The sequence below is a fragment of the Acomys russatus genome, chromosome 11 (genome assembly GCF_903995435.1).
Source record: "Acomys russatus chromosome 11, mAcoRus1.1, whole genome shotgun sequence".
Taxonomy (NCBI): Eukaryota; Metazoa; Chordata; class Mammalia; order Rodentia; family Muridae; genus Acomys; species Acomys russatus.
Window position 1 is genome coordinate 30,865,694 of NC_067147.1, and position 14,040 is coordinate 30,879,733.

At 49.2% G+C, this 14,040-nt stretch overlaps 1 protein-coding gene across 1 annotated transcript in view; it reads left to right on the forward strand.

Moving 5' to 3' along the window:
• Window positions 1-12,237: 12,237 nt before the first annotated feature.
• Window positions 12,238-14,040, forward strand: part of Lrfn2 (leucine rich repeat and fibronectin type III domain containing 2) — a 168,759-nt gene continuing 166,956 nt past the window's right edge. The window contains exon 1 of the mRNA XM_051153042.1: window positions 12,238-12,814. The gene's annotated coding sequence lies outside the window, so the exon portion shown is untranslated. The remainder of the gene's footprint in view (window positions 12,815-14,040) is intronic.

Here is a 14,040-nt window from a genome sequence, read left to right on the forward strand (position 1 = left end):
CAGATGCTTCAGAGGGTGAAGGTGATGGCTGCCAAATCAGACAATTTGGGTTTGATCCTCAGGACCCACACAGTGGGCAGAGAGAACCAACTCCTGTAAGCTGTCCCCAGATCTCAACATGGGATGCCCTGGAAAGTATGTCTCCCCTCCCACATACATACAGAATAAACAACAATGTAATAAATTTGTCTTTAAAGAAACATGGAAAGTTTCTAAGGAAGACACCCAAGGCAGATATCTGGTCTTCACGTGTGGACACACAAGCACACAAAATAAACAAATGAGCCAGTTTAATCAAAGGCTTCCATGGAGTGACAGGTGTGCACGCATGTGCATGATGCAGTGTGACGCTTGGTAATGCATCACAGAGTGAAGACAATAGAGCTGACAGGCATGGAGTGGAGATCTGCTGATTCCTTTGGGGGACAGAGGGTGGCTACAGATTAGTCCTGTGTCAGTCACCACAATTGCCCTGCTCTGATCTGTTGAATGCTCATCCTTGAAGGGCTTTGTGGCTGCCAAGAACCCAAATACTTCATGCCTGGGGCTGTCTCCCTGCTTACGGAGACAATTTTGCTGGAAAGTTAATGTCCCTGGAAGTCTTCTGTCAATGACAGACAGCAAGTAGGTGGCTGATCACTTCTGGTTCTTCTTCAGAGGACAGCTTGGAGCATGCAATGCTATATTCCAGGAGTCTCTGGAGGGAGGACATTCTACCTGAAGCTCCCTGTATATAACACCCCCTGTATTGAAATCTTCACCTTTATCCTTCTCACCTCCCACTTGCCTCATGGCATGCTCTAGGTCACCTTCAAATAAAACCAGTGTGCTCAAGTCCCTCTATAACAGTCTGTTTGGGAGCATCTGGTGTAGCTTAGTACCAACCACTTTATTAGGAGGCGTCAGCTATGAAGGATTGGGATTCGGATTAGTGGGTTAAGAGTACCTGCCACACAAGCGTGAGGACCTGAGTTCAAGTCCCCCAGAACTCCTATGTAAAGCTGAGAATGATGACATATTCACCTGTAACCCCACCACTGTGGGGGAATAGAGATGGGAGAATCACTTGGGTTTGCTGGCTGCAGGGTTAATGAGAAACCCAATCTCAAGGGAGTGAGATGGATAGCGATAGACCAGGACACCTCACATCTTCCTCTGGCCTTCACTGCACCAGAATACATACCACAGAGAGAGGTGGGGAGGGACCAGCAAAGGGGCAGGGGAGGGAGGGAGGGAGGTTGGCTTGAAAGAATAGCTAGATGCCCCAGAAGAGTCTTGCAGGGACTTGAGAGGTCTTCTTAGACTCCGTCAGAGCTTCACACTCAAAGCCTTTTAGTCTCCTGCCGTTGCTGTCAGTGACCTCTGCCGAGGCCATCTCCCAGGTGTGCAGTCCCATCTTGGGCTCTGCTTTGTGGCAAAGTCATCTTTCTATTCTAGAAAATAGAAAGCACTCTACTTGATTCAGATGGAAATTTAACAGGGAGCTCACATCAAATGTGTGAAGTGTTTAAAATCAGAGAGGCAGGGCGATTCTTTCAGATTTGGGATCAAAGAGGGACACTGAGGCAGATTTCCCTTTCAGGTAAGAGATTTCCTAGAAGGGTCATTGGTATCATTGATTGCAGGCGGGCTGCAGCATGGTGGGGGCTCTGCAGAGAGGTCAGGCCCACACAGCAGAGGAAGAGGATTCTATTCTATAAGTTTCCTAGAGGAATAGGGGGCCATTTCATGCCCACTGTCTGTACTTAGAGTAAGGCTGTCTCTGAATCAGCTATGACCAGGTTGGGACCCCAAGAAGAACCTAGAAAAACGAATTGCTTTAGTCCTGGGAAACAAACGGCTGCGGCTTTCTTTCTGAGAACTGTCACAGTTCAACCAAAATGGTGGAGCGTTCTAAACTGGCAGCATTACAAAATGGCTGGCTAATAGCTGTCACTTTGAGGGCGGGAGCATTAGAACTCCCCTACTGGTGGCAAAGCCAGCAGAGAAGTATGACTATCAGGATCTCAGGGTCCCACCCTCTCTGACATAGGTGATCCACTGATAAAGCTGGGGTAAAACTCAGGGGCTGACACTGGAGGATGAACCACGGGGAGCAGACACCACCGCCTTCAAGTCATGCAAGCAGTGCCCCATTAGAAGCTCAAGATGGACTCCAAAGGGCTCAGGAGGGGTGAGTTCTGCTGTTCTACAACCCAAGGAGACAGCTCACTGTCATTTATTATGTATACTGAACTAGAAGACAGGAACCTGAAGGCAACGTGAAGGAATGGTACAAATTTAAGGCAGTGAAAATGCTAATAGCCCTGCTTTGTTTATTTTACATGGCATACATGTGTTGAGCCCATTGCACTGTACGATGCTAATACGTACAAGGAAATGTACATGACAAGAGCCCAGCTGGAAAAGGGGGGCTTGGAAGAGAGTTGTCCCACTGTCCCTGCCAACAGGGAACATGGATAGCACAACAGAGGAGTAGATCTCATCAGTATTCAACATTTGCCATAATGAGCAAGACCTGGGCTCTGGGGTGTGTGTGTGTGTGTGTGTGTGTGTGTGTGTGTGTGTGTGTGTGTGTGTGTGTGTGTAGAACAGAGGTCAGAGGTCAACCTGAGGTATTCCTCAGGAATCATCCACCTTTGATTTTTGAGACATGGTCTCTCTTACTGGACTAGAGCTACCCAAGTAGGCTAGGCTGGATAGCCAGTGAGCCCTGGAGATCTCTCTGCTCCCAGCTCGCAGCACTGGGATTATAAGCATGCACCGCCACACCCTGCTTTTTTATTTGGGTGCTGGGAATTGAACCAGCACAGCGAGCACTTTGCATTGCTGAGGCATCTCAACTGTCTACAGAACCCCCAGCTTCCATTTGGAGCGACACCACTGGCACCTGCCCAAGATTCCCTCCCTGTCTTCAGTCACCTACTGACCCAGATCCCCACAACAGACTTCAGGAGACTTGGATCACTCACAGGTGACACATCCCCACTCCCTCCTTACTGATGTCAAATCCTAAAGCACACATGTCGGTTCTTCCTAATGAGTCTAGATTTAAAAAAAAAAAAAAAAATGGGGGAGGGGAAGGACTGGTTCCATAACTTCTCAGAGTCCCCCTCACCAGAAAATGTATGAATGACAAGCCCCCAGTCTTCCTGAATCATGCACAAACCCTGTGGCAGGCTGCCAACATCACCCCTCAAGGGTAGCTACTCCATTCCTCCCTCAAGCTTCGTTTCCTCCATTCGAACTTCCCACCTGAGAGGATCCAGACAAGGATTCATATCCTTTCCCCTCCAGATTCCATTGCTGTCTTCCTATGCTCTGTCCACATCTGCTGTGACTGGGGAGAAAAGCTCCTTCTTTCTTCCGCGGTCCCCTGCCCCCACCACCCAGAAAGTCTGACTATCTCTACACTGGCTGCCTTACTCCAGCTGACGCCTAAGAGTTTCCCCACCTGCCAGGAAAGTCTCTTTGTCACTCTGTTCTCTTGAGCTTCCATCCCACCTTCCATCCCTTTTTCCACAGCTTAACTTCCCCCCAAAACTATTACACACCCACCGCCTCTACTTCCTCACCTCCCACGAAGTCCCAACCACTAGCAATCTGGTTCCCATGCCTATACAATAGCAGAAATGTGCTCTCTTAAAGGGCACCAGCGACCGCCAACTGGCCAGACTCTACAGTTCTGTGTCAGGGAGTTCAGGGACATTCTGCTTGGTGTCTAGACTATACCAGATACTAGATTTTGTGGTTTTGAGATAGAGTTTCGTGCATCTCGGGCTGAGCTTGAGTTCCCTATATAGCCAAGGATGACTCTGAACTTATGATCCTTCTAACTCCAATTCCCCAGTGCCAGAATTACAGGTTTGGGCCACCACCAGGCCTTGTTTATATGTATACCGTATTATATAAGCTGTTAGAATGCATCTCCTCGGGAATATATATTCATTCTTTCGGTTCTCTTTAACTAGTGAGCCCGCACAGTGTAACACATTCTGAAGGCATTTATACCACTTGCTCCTCTAATCCACTCCACAGTTTCACATCATTTGGTATGTTTATGGTTGAAAAAGTGGGGATATAGAGGTCCTTTCACCTGTGTAAACACCTTCCTTTACAGGTGGGAGGCTGGACTCCTGAAATGAAACCCAGAGAGTGTGTTTCCAGAAGTCATGTTCTTAAACACCACACTTTCTGCCCTGTGACCTGGGCATACAAGACTCTCTCGAGGTTGCCCCAACTCCCCACCTTGACTTCTGCCCTCCTAGACTTCCAACTTTCTTATTTCCCTCCTTGTTAAAAAGCCACGATTCCTCCAAAAGCTCTTCACTTGGCATCATCACCTTGAGATGAGTGTAGATTTATTTTGCATATATGACTGTTTCGCCAGGTGTAGGTAGATGCACCATACATGTTCCTACAGAGGTCAGAAGAAGGCACTGGATCTCCTGGGACCAGAGTTACTGGTGGTCGTGAGCCACTTTGTGGGTGCTGGGAATTGAACCCAGATCAATGAACAGTCTTGAAGGCCGATCCAGCTCTCCAGCCCCTTCCCCTGAGGTTGTATCTGACTGCTCTGTTTGGGGGTGCTCTGTACACTGGAGATGCAGAATTTTTGTGCTGTGGCAATTCAGATACATGGCTGGTCAGCACTGCTGGAGTTACAGTGTGACCACAGTCTGTGCTTCCCTGCTCCATGCCCTTCACATTTCATACGCACCAAGGCAGTTGCACTAGATTAAATGGCATTATTGTCCCACTTGGGACAAGGCTGGGCTTGGTTCCTGCTCAGTTCTCCCAGTCCCACTGAAAGAGAAACCAAGAACTTGATTAAGGACCGGGAAGAGTCTTGTAGCCACTCACAGTTCCTACTGCCATAAATCTCCTGGGCAAAGGATGCGGAGACAGGGACATAAATGACAGTGGCAGTGCTTCCACAGTTGACTGGATTATAAAACAAACTGCACACTTATGACTATGTGTTCCAAACATGCCATAAAATAAAGCAGAGAGATGCAAAGGGAGGACTGGAAATGGAGGGTGGGGAATTTGCTCCATCCACTCTAGAGTCTGAACTGTTGAGTTTCTTTCTATTAATTCTCTTTCAGTCAATGCATTTGCTAGATGCAAGAAGCTCCAGTGGCAAGGTGGTACCATGGGTCAGGAGCTTGCCACACAGCCCTGAGGGCCTGAGTTCAGTCCTGGAAACCCACATAAAATGGAAGGAGAGAATCCACTCCACAAAGTTGTTTACTGACCTCTACAAACATGCCTTAGCACATGTACACCTACGTCACACACACACACACACACACACACACACACACACACACACACATACACACACACACGCTTCAAATTGAGGCTTTGTTCCCTGCCAATACCTTGACCTGCCCACTTACTCAACTTCTCTCTGTCTTAATTTCCATGTCTGTGAGATGCAGATGACAGTATCTATTTCATTCTTAATGAGATCTGAAGTGATCTTCATCTGGGATGGACAGGAATGATTGTGACATGGCCCTAAGGCTCTAACTGTTGTGTGTCTTGTGGTGAGAAGGGGATGAAGCTACAGGGGAATCTAGTGAGGCTCTGGGGTGATGGTGGAGAGTGTCCCAGGCACAGCAGTGAGCTGAGGCTGTTTCTGGATCTGTTTAGCACTTGCCACAGACCGCTGGTTAGAGCTCCCAAAGTGTGCCATGGGGCCATTTCTGCTTTGAATTATTGAATGGCTGTTTTCTGTGTGTGTGTGTGTGTGTGTGTGTGTGTGTGTGTGTGTGTGTGTGTGTGCTCTCACACGTGCACATGTGCATACACATGTAGAATCCAGAGACCAATTTCAGGTGCTGTTCTCCAGGTGCCATCTACCTTGTTTTTTGAGACAAAGTCGCTTGTTAAGTATGCCTGCCTGGCAGGCCAGTGAGCCTCAGGTCTGTATTCACTTCCTCAATATTGGGATTACAAACTCATGCTATTGTGCAGGTTTTTAATATCAAACTCATATCCTCTAGCTTAACCAGCAGGCTTGCGGCCAGCTGGTCTACCTCCACAGCTTCTGAATGGATGTTTTCTTTATTGTTTTTTATGGGCTCTTAGAGACTGCTGAGCACTGTCACTCTCAGTTTAGAGATGAAGAAACTGAGTCCCAGAGAAAGAAACAATTGGCCAAGGTCACAGCAGGAAGCAGGATCTATAGGGAAACTATCATTCCTTCCAATGTTATTTTTACACCATCCTGAATTCTAGACTATTTTGAAAACTGGTCTGTTTCTCTTGCTATTTGGTGTGGAGAGTCCCTGGGGAGAATCTCTGATCACCTCAGGTTTGGTTTTGTCCAGCATTCCTAACTCTTCAGGCTGCATCAAGCGATTTCTGCTAAGCACACCAACTCTAGAATTAGAAAGGCTGCCATACACACAGGCCGGAGCTCAGGACATGGAGGCAGAAGTCTGAGTTTGAAATCCTATCCATTGAGGCTGCAGAGACGGCTCAGAGGTTAAGAATACTGACTGCTTTTTACAGAGGATCTGGGTTCTGCTCCTAGCACTAACATGGCAGATTACAACTGTCTATAATTTCGGTTCTAGGGAATCTGATACCCTTTTCTGGCCTCTGTAGATGTCTCAATAAATGGCACATATACATACATGCAGACAAACATTCATATACTTAAAATAAAAGAGAACTATCAGCCGGCATCTCTAATCTCTCAAACCTGTTGTGCTGCTTATCTGGGCCTCAGTGTCTTTGTTTGCAAAATGGAGGTAGTTATCTATTGCAGGGGACCATTGTGACAAACTAGTGACAGGAGAACCTTGAGGTGCCTTTTATGGATGGCAAACAACAGTGCCAGCATTGGTGTGGGGATTTTTTTCTTCAGGGTGAGACACAGTCTTTTATTTCCTTTTCTTCTCCCCACAATTTAGCAAAGGGCTTGGTGGTATGTAGCCAACCCTCAGTGGAGATGTGTCTACTACTTTCTCATGATGGTCCAGGATGATCCAAGCTCTTGCTAGCTCAGATCCCGGACTAGGGACAGAAGCAGCAGAGGAAGATCACTGGACTCGAGATGGAGGGAAAGGTAAACAGAAATCTGCAAGATGAAAAGCAAACTGGATTTAGAAAACAAACTCAGGCTAATGGCTGTAGGTGGTGTTAGTCATTCTGTTATGGAATTGAGGATTACATATGCATACTAATCAGAATTTATTTTGGATGCCTCTTACTACACAATCGGAGAAAGAAGATGGATGAAAGATGCCCAGAAAGTAAGAAGATCTCACTCTACATGTCCAGAAAGTTAAGCCTTGGGCCTCAGCTCTTGAGGACATATGAACTGATTGCCTACAGTTATGTGGGATAAACTGGGGTTTGCTGCCTGAATGGAGTGCTAAGAATAAAGGGCAAAAATCCAACTCCCAGTCCATGGACTGTGAAGGGAGACCCCAGAGTCTTGGGTAACTGTGTTCCAAGATCTCTATGTGTGGGTGCACATGTATATGTGGTTGCATGTGATGTTGGTGCCTATCTATGTAGAGATCCAAAGACTATCTTGGTATTACTCTTTAGGAGCAGTCCACCCTTCCTACCTCTTCCTTCCTTCCTCTTCCTCTTTCTCCTTCTCCTCCAGACAGAGTCTGTCATTGGTCTGGAACTCCCCAAGTAGCCTGGGTCAGGTAGCTGGTGAACCCCAGAGATCCACCCATCCCCACCTCCCCAACGCTGGGACTACAAGTGTGTGCCACCATGCCTAGATTGTTTAAGGTGGGTGCTGTGGATTGAACTCTGATCCTCATAAGCAGTTTGTTGACTGAGCCATTTCCACAACTCCTTGTGTACCAAGATTCCTCTTACTATCCTTGCCCACAGTTATTCTTCAGGCCTGTGAGCTGAGGGAAACTCAGAGGAACATCAGCAGCTTCTGGGATTCCGGGCTTCACTGTTACTTTACAGAGCAAACTCCAAGTGTGACAGTCCCCTACCCTGTGATTCTGTAGCCTCAGGCATCTGTCATCCCAGCTACCTGGAACCCCTCACTGTATGCTGAGCCAACTCCCTCTCCTTTTCACGCTCAGGGAATACAACAAATAGAGGAACTCCTCCAGCTTGTTCTGGCATCTCTCTATGGACCATCAAGGCCCAAGCCCACCATCTCTTTCAGCCAAGAGCCTCTTCCATATCTGCCACTGTGATTTTGTTATGCCCCTGCCTCAGCTTCCTGGTCCTTGTGATCTCCTGTGAAAGAATTCAGACAAGACACAGAGTGCTGCATAGAAGATGGAACCATTGCAGAGTGGAGGAAAGTACACGTTCAGCGTGACCATCGGTTCTGGGCCATTGTGTTGATCTACATTTAGGTGGGTTTTGTAGTATTTCTAAAACCTCCGTAATAAAGTAGCTTTTCCTGAGAGGTGTTCCACTTCCAAGTGATTGACAGATCAGTTTGGGTTGACTCTTGCAGGAGGGGGCAATGGTACATCCTTGTTCTTGATCAGAAAATGCCCTGTTATGCAGTGAAGTCATAAGGTTTTGGACTTCTGGAGCCACATTTAGATAGTTACCAGTTAGGACATCACTACTTCTCCCTGGTTCAGAGGAAGGACTAGGGTCCCATTCTTTGGATCAGTAATTAAAGCCCCTCAGTGTCATCTCTTCCTAGGTTTTGTGGGCTGCTAACTACTGGCATGGGGAGGCTTAGTCTCAATGTCTTTCAAGCCTGGTAGTGTCTAACTAGCTACCTAAGCCCTCCAGTCTCTACTGGGAGCCTCATAAGATACTTAGCAGGTGGGAGGGGAGCCCACCACAATGCCCACCATATTCTAGCTATTGAATGACATTACCCCAGGCATGACATGATGCCATCATGGAGTAGACACTAACTTGGCCCAGTAGCTATGGCAGCTGAAACAGAACAATGCAAAGATAGGCCAGCTTATACTCTAATAAAAGAACTATTGATTTCCCCTGTAGATGGAAGAGGGGGAAGGACACCAGCTACAGTGCATGTGGCTTGTCGGGGAGATGCTGGAAGATACAGGAAGTAGATGGCTAATTGACGAAGCTGTTCTACAATACAACTGCCATGAGTTCACCATCCAGGATGGGCAAAATTTTTTCCAGTGATGCAACTCATGCTCTCTGAAAAAGCTCCCTCTATGACCTCACTGGCCTCTTTGTGTTGGCCTCTGGTGAAACTGTGCATGTTTCCATCATCGATACTCATCGGGCATGAGCAGATGTTTGTGTCTTCCTAGGAAAGGTTAACACAATACTAAGAACTGGGCTATAGTCCAGCCAGAAAGTCAAGGGATGCAGACAATGGGACAGGGCTGGTGAAGAGTACTTGGGACAACAGGTGGCTTCTGGGAGCAGGATTAAGCCTGAACCCTCTCCACATTGAAGTTGGAGTCATACTAAACAATGGAGTGCTCAAAGTTCAGCATAAAACGTGAGCCACACTCCACCAGCTAGAAATGTAGTGGAGTGCTTGGGCACATCTAAAAGCACCTGCCAGGTGGGCATTCTATGGGCAGCCATTTATAGGTCTGCATTTTAGTATCTTAGCTCTGAAACCAAAGAGACTGAAAATATATTAATATACTTAGCCCATTGATTCCAGGTCAGGGGATTCCAGCCTGAACAAAGGAATGGGAAAATGGGAGAAGAATGAGATTTCAAAGCTATTCACCACAAGCTTTTCAGAGGCGTGGGGATAGAGAATAGTCTATTGTCAGATGGCTTATGTGCAGCCCCCTCCTACAGTAATGGAAAGACCCCTTAGTTGGCCCTGGCTAACTTCTGTGGTCAGTAACCAAGTAGCTGATTTTATATAACCTTCTGGGCTTCCCCAGTGTGTCAAGAAACTTTCATTTCACTTTTCACGATTCATTCAGATCATCTTCCGTAGTTTTCCATGGGCAGAGGCAGCTTGATTTCCCTACATGCATACAGAGCCTTACCCATCCTCCAAGAATGTTGGGGGTTCTCTCAATCTAGAACCCCTTTAAGAGGATAAGACTTGCTGAGCCTGTCACTCCTCACAAAGCCTCACTGAACTTCTAGAGCATCCAAGTCCAAGCTCCACATTCACTTCATGCTGAGGTGAGCACAGTTGAGTTAGCCCCTGAATTCCTCATGGCCCAGGTCTTGTCTCTTCTGGAGTAGCTGCACTGACTTCTCTGAGCCGGGAAATCTTCCTGACAGGAATGAGGTCCTCCTAGCTGGGCCCAGTCCCACACCCAGTTTCTTTCTTTTTATTATTTTCCTACTTTAAATCTTTCTAATGCCCTTCCCCGGCCCCCCACCCCCAGTGCAATTCTATTTCTGTGCTGTTCTGTTCTGGTCCTAGGCTTGCTCTTCCATTCTCATCATGGATGTGCTCAGTCCTACCCGCTCGGGGCAATTCAGAGATTGGCTCCAGCTGTATATCCTCTTTCCGCTCTATTCACTTAAAAATTTATCCTATTTAGCCTCACTTTTTAAATTATTATGTTTATTATAATATTTTATTAATTTATTACACTAAGCAAAACAGGTAAGCAAAGAGGAAGGCTCTCTGCAGCAGCCCACTTCCTGCCTCCCACCCCACACTACCCCAACCCCCCCATTCCCGGTCCCCTTCTTCTCATCACACCCTATCAGGTTCTACTCCTCATGGTCTTCTTCTCCTTCCCTTCCTTTGACCCTGCTCCTGCTTGCCTCTCTTTTCTGGAGTCAGCTTCCTTCCGTCTAGGGCCAGCTCACCCTTTTTACCCCTTGAGCTGCACGCCTAGCCTTTCCCGCTTTTCTCTCAGGCTTCCCAGAATCTTGACAGGGAAGGATTTGCTTTCAAGGGTCTTTGGGACATACCAATCTGACAGTTTCCTTGGGTACACTTGGGGAGAATGCCTTGCAGGAGACCTACCTGGCTGTTTGCACCTTAGGAGGTATGCACCCATCCGGGAACCCAGATGAGCAAGAGACAGGGTCTGCCATCCAGCTGAATCCAGCTGAACTAATGTTTGTCCACAGAGGCATATCCACATACCACATGTGCCTCCCTGTGGGTAACTAGGACAGGTGCACGGAACAAGTGAGCCACCAGGAGAGCAGAAATGAATTGAGGCATGCTCTTTGCCCTTAGCTTTAACAGCTGGAGCAACAACTGGGCTCCCCAGTTCACTGGCTCCACAGTGAGAGATACATGTGGCACTCTTCTTCAAAGCCCAGAATGCTTTCACCTAGTCTTACCTTCTCCATGAACTGGCCACTGATAAGCCAAAGACCACCGAGCCTCTGCTGCCCCAGCTTTGTGATTCTAAGCCCACAAATGGCCCAGAATGACTCTACTACTTACCATGTGCCTTAGACATTCTGCTTTAATCTGGTGCCTCAGTTTCTTGTTATGGCATGTGTGTGGGGTGGTGGAGGAGGACTGGGTGCTGGGTGATCCAACAAATGCTTCCCGGTACCGTTCACCTGGACAGTCTTGAAACGTTCAGGAAAAGTCTGTTGTGTGTGCATACACCCAGCGTGGCTTGTTCTAGATTAAAGTGCTGGGAAACTAGCTGGGTTTCTCCGCCATCGTACTAAGCTACCCCCACCCGCAGCCCTGGGCCAGCGCGGCCGGGTTTTCCTCCGGCAGGCGGCGGACTGGCTGCCGCGTGCAAGACGCGCTCTGTACGAGAGGCGGCAGCACGGGCTCGACCCGGCCGCGAGGATAGGCTTGCGAAGGGGCTGCCATGTCACTGAGCAGTGGATCGAGCCGGCCCTCCAGGTTCTCCAGGCTCGTGGCCCTGCGGGGCTGCACCTCCAGCCCATTTACCCGGAACCAACGCTGCCCCAACCGCCGATCTGTGCATCCCTGAGGCAGGCGCCGGGGTCCGGAGTTGCTGCAGCTCCGCAAGCGGCCACTGGGGGTTGCAGCGCCGGCGGGTACGGTGCGCTCGCTCTGCCGCCCGGTCCTGGGGCGCCCTGAGTCTCTAAGGCTGTCTGCACCGCTGGCCGCAGCTGCCTGCTCAACCCGCGCAGCATCCTCCCAGACCCGTGCGATCACTGTGTGTGTGTGTGTGTGTGTGTGTGTGTGTGTGTGTGTGTGTGTGTGTGTGTGTGTGTGTGTGTGTTTAGGGGGTAGACAGGGAGGGACGGAGAGAGGGAGGGAGGGAGGGGAGGGAGGGAGGGAGAGAGAGAGAGAGAGAGAGAGAGAGAGAGAGAGAGAGAGAGAGAGAGAAGAGAGAGAGAGAGAGGAGAGAGAGAGAGAGAGATCTTGTGCGCGCACGCGTGGGGGGCAGTGTGCATGAGGGGAGTGCGGGGGAGTGTGTTTGTGTGTGTGCATGTGGGTGTGAGTGCTTGGCTCCCTCTCTCTTGCACACACACACACACACACACACACACACACACACACACACACACGATAGGCTTATCTGAACTTGAAGACACCCCACATTCCAAGAGGCCGCAGGTTCCTGGGGATGCCAGGGTTTCTTCAATCAGGAAAATCCTACTCTCATCTTCCTAGAAGGGATTATCTTTTTTATTCCTTTTTTTCCCCTTATTTTTTTAAATCTGGAAAAGAAGAGCACAAGTTGTACTCCCCCTCCCGCCCCTTCTTCTTGCTAAATGCCATGGATATAACTGAATAAGCTGCTCAGGGCTTTCCCCGCGTGGATGGTCCGAGGCCACCATCTGCTTGCCTTCGCTGGATTGCTGCAGCTGGAGAGCTTAGCGTGAGCCTGTATCGGGCCAGAAAGGATGCCTGGCAGAGCCAGGGAGCCCGGGTGCCCTGCGGAGCCGGCCTCGGAGCCTCCCCACCACGGGTAGATGCCGCCTTGCCCAGGTGAGTGGCTGCCGCTGCTGCGTCTTGGCGATGCGATTCTGGGTGTCCACCGGAGATAGGCGCAGAGATGTGCGCATCCGGGGAAACAGGGGAACTTTGCCTCTTTTCCTGCCTCACTTGAGGACTACCTCCATCCTAGGCATCTTTGGATCTCTTCTCTTTTTCATCCTGCCTCCTATGTTGTGATTTGATAGTGTGTGTTTGTGGCAAGGGGGTGAAACTGATGGGGAGGGAAGAGAGCCAGATCTTGGTGAGGCTTCAGTCTGGGTGAGGCTTGGGAGCTGGAGGAAGAGACTCTAGTCTCCTAAAAGGCAATCCTTGAATGCAGAACTTTGCCTCCAGACTCTGTTGCATGCCAGGCCAGGCTAGGACGTTCCTGGGGTCTGAGTGAAGATTATGAGGTCCCTGGCCTGGTGGGGTGGAGATAAGTGGGGGTTGATGCAGTGCTATGGAGGGGAGGGAGTGAGGTATGGTTGCAGGGACCCTATCCTGGCCTCAGGCAGATCTAAGCAAGATCAAGAGGACTGTGTGCACCCGAAGGGCTTGGAGCAATAGAACACCAGGATGAAGCAATATGTAAGATAGCATTAGCCATGCCCAGCTTGGTAGGTCTCTGTCTCCCACCCAGCCCTGCCCTGCTTCTAAAGCTGGCCTGAGCAGGGAGGATGGAGAATAGCAAGTCAGACCTCAGGAGGAGGGCAGCGCCTTGCTCCCTATCTTCCCCATGGAGAGCATAAAGGACAGAAGCATCGGGTTGCAGAGAGAGGAGACCAGACAGCCAGAGCAAGAGAGAGCAGAGGAGAGAGAGAGGACAGAGAGAGAGAGAGAGAGAGAGAGAGAGAGAGAGAGAGAGAGAGAGAGAGAGAGAGAGAGAGAGAGGAGAGAGAGAACAGGAATCAGGCAGAGCCTGCAGAGGAACTGAGCAAGACTCATGCCAAGTGCACTCAGAAACAGCTGCAAACAGACAGGCACCTGCAGGGAGAGGGGCTGTTAGAGCCTGTCCTCCAGGCTGGAGTTGCAAGCATGGCTATAGATGTTAACCCTCTATCCTTGGTAAAGCAGTGTACTTGTGTGTGTGTGTGTGTGTGTGTGTGTGTGTGTGTGTGCGCGCGCGCGCGTGCGTGCATTTGTCTGTCTGTCTGTCTGTCGCTTGAGAGATCAGACTCCTGGGGCTGGGGTAAGGACCCAGCTAAGAAAGAAAGTACCTCCAGGCTTGTGGAATTCTA